The following is a 3,053-nucleotide window of genomic DNA, read 5'->3' on the forward strand; positions in this document are numbered from 1 at the left end:
TGGCCTTCAGAGCCAGAAAGTTCAGCCACAGGCACGTCAGCTTCTATTTTCTGTGCACCAACGCCTTGCTGGAGGGTGAGCGTCCTCAAGCAAGCCCCATCCCCCCCGGGCCTCGGTTTCCTGTCTGCCAAATGGGCACGATGAGAGTGCTCACCTCACGGGCCACAGGCACTACCCATCATCGCTCCCCCCAGTATCCACCAGCTTAAAAATGTTTTTGAGGCCAGGCACGGTGGCTCACGCCTGTCATCCCTGCACCCACACTGAGGCTGAAGCGGGAGGATCGATTGAGTACCGGACTTGGAGACCAGCAGGGCAACACAGCGAGACCCCATCTCTACAAAAAATTAAAAAATGAGCCAGGTACGGTCGTGTGTGCCTGTAGTCCCAGCTCCTCGGGAGGCTGAGGCGGGAGGTTCGCTTGAGCCCAGAGTTTGAGGCCGTGGGGCGCTATGATCGTGCCACCGCACTCCAGCTAGTGTCAGAGCTGGATTCTCTTTGAGAAATTAACAAGAAAAATAAAGAAAAAGCCGGGTGTGGTGGCTCAAGCCCGTCATCCCAGCACTTTGGGAGGTCGAGGCAAGAGGATTGCCTGAGCTCAGGGGCTCGAGACCAGCCAGGGCAACTTAGCAAGACCTCATCTCTACAATAAATCAAAACATTATTAGCCGGGCTTGGTGGCGCCTGCCTGTGGTTCCAGGTACTTGGAAGACTGAGGCGGACGAATGGCCTGAGCCCAGCAGGTCGAGGCTGTGGGGGCCGGGAGCGGCCACTGCCCTCCAGTATGGGGGACAGAGTGAGACTCCGACTCAAAAAAAAAAAAAAAGGCCAGGCACAGTGGTTCACACCTATCATCCCAGCTCGAGGCCGGGGCGAGAGGATTGTCTGGGCTCAGAGGTTTGAGACCAGCCCAGGCAACTTGGCGAGACCTCATCTCTACGGTAAATCAAAAATCAGCGGGGCATGGTAGTATGCCCCTTTAGTTCTGCCTCCTTGGAAGGCTGAGGCGGAAGGATCGCCGGAGCCCGGCAGGTCGAGGCTGCGGTGGCCGGGAGTGGCCACTGCACTCCGGTCTGGGCGACAGAGTGGACAGAGTGAGACTCCGACTCAAAAAAAAAAAAAAAAAAGAAATGAGGTCTCATTATGTTGCCCAGGCTGGTCTTGAGCTCTTGGCCTCCAGTGATCCTCCCGCCTCTGCCTCCCAAAGTGCTGGGATGACAGGTGTGAGTCACCACACCCAGCCACAACTGTTCCATTTATAAAATGAGAGAATTGTCCCCAGTGATCTCTAGGACTTAGGAGAACGGTGGGTTGTGGACATGGTGACAGCCAGAGTGGAGCCTATGGACCAAGACAGAGCTGAGCAGCAGAGAGATCTGGGTGGGCATAGAAAGGTGTGGGGGGGGGAGATCAGCGTGTCCACTGCAAGTGACAGAAGCCTAGTGCCACCTGACCCGGGGCACGACGCGTGGGAGGGGATGCCCAAGATACCCCTCTTCCCAGCTGGGGCAGGGCAGTCTGATCTGACTCCCCATTTCGGCAAGATCCTTGGTGAATCGGAACACCCCACTTCTGGGACCATTTGCGCGTTCGGAATTCCTTTGTCCGTAGGGGGCAGAAACCCCCTTGCGGAGGAACCAGAGCCAAGGCTGGCTTCCAGAGCTCAGTGTTATGTGAGTGCCAGGCCCAGCCAGTTCCCAGGACACAAATTCCTCCCTCGGATGCAGTCTCGGCTTCTCAGGTCTGCCTCCTCCGGGCTGGCCTCCATGTCTGGCGGGTGAACAGGCTCAGTCGCCAAGGCCAAGGAGAGACAGTCAGGTTCACACCTGTGAGATGAGAGCGTGAGCCAGGCCTCCCGGGAGGCGGACCCTCAGAGCGAACAGCAGCAAAGGCATGGGGACACCTGAACCTCAGAGTTGCAAGTGCACTGGGTGCCTGGGGGGTGCCGAAGGGAATGAGACCAGGAGGTCAGCGGGAGGATGGACAGGAAAACCCTGCATGCCAGGCTGTGCATTTTAGGCTCTCTCCTGAAGGCACTGGGGAGCTATGGAAGGATTCAGAGTGAGGGAGACCACCGTCACGTTTCCATCCGTCAGCTATCCAGTGGAAGGTGAAAGCCCGGAGGCAGCCAGGAGACCTGCGCCAGGAGGGTGTCCTGAGGATCCGAGAATTACTGAGACTGGGGGAGTCTGGGAGTCCAGTCTGATGGGAGAAGTGAGGGAGAGTCCCCCGGCTCCTGGGCAAGAGAAGCCAGTGCTGCCCATCTGGGAACTGGAAGGGTGATGGAGTCTTTGTGATTCGAAGTAGCCGATTCTTGGATGCCTCCAGGGATGGAGAGCTCACTCCTTCCTGCGACTCTGACCCAAATAAACCACCGGCTCAAAACTATCCCCTAGAGTCGGCACAGCTCAGTGCCTATGTTTACACCCCACGGGGGGGTGCTCCCTGCGCCCCAGGCCAGCCCTGGAGTTTGGGGACTCTGACGTCCACCCCTTATGCCTGCTCTCCCCTAGGCTCAATCCTGGGGTTCCTCTGACGATGGCATCCGGGGTGGGGCCCCAGAGGGCGAGGCCAGGAGACCTGAGGGTCTCGGCCGGGACTGACTCGAAGTATTGTTGATTTGCAGAGAGAAAAGGCCGGCCGCCTCCCACGTCTGGGCACACCAGAGACCGTCCCCACGGGGCGCTGGAGCGCGGGCATGCGTCCAGCCCAGAGAAGGCAGCCCCCGCCGTGGCACCCGTGGCCAGTGGCATACTCTGGCGAGACTCGAGCTTGGCGCTGGGTTTCTGCTGCCGGTGATCTGACTCAGCTTCTCTTTCAGGCAGGCGACAACGGTTTGTCGTGTGTGGTGCCCGTGACCCCGACAGACAAAGGGTCCCCAGCTGCGCCCGGGTCTCGCCCACAGCCAGGCCCCTCAAGCCCCAGGCGCTAAAACCCAGACATGGAGGTCCTCTTTGCAGACGCCCGTAGGTGACAGCTCCATATGAGAAGGCTGGACTCGCCCCCTGGCCTCTCCCCCCAATCCTGTCTGTGGCCTGCTGGGGGGTCCCCTT

Source organism: Carlito syrichta, unplaced genomic scaffold, assembly GCF_000164805.1.
Source record: "Carlito syrichta isolate Samal-C Ts95f unplaced genomic scaffold, Tarsius_syrichta-2.0.1 Scaffold155199, whole genome shotgun sequence".
Lineage (NCBI taxonomy): Eukaryota > Metazoa > Chordata > Mammalia > Primates > Tarsiidae > Carlito > Carlito syrichta.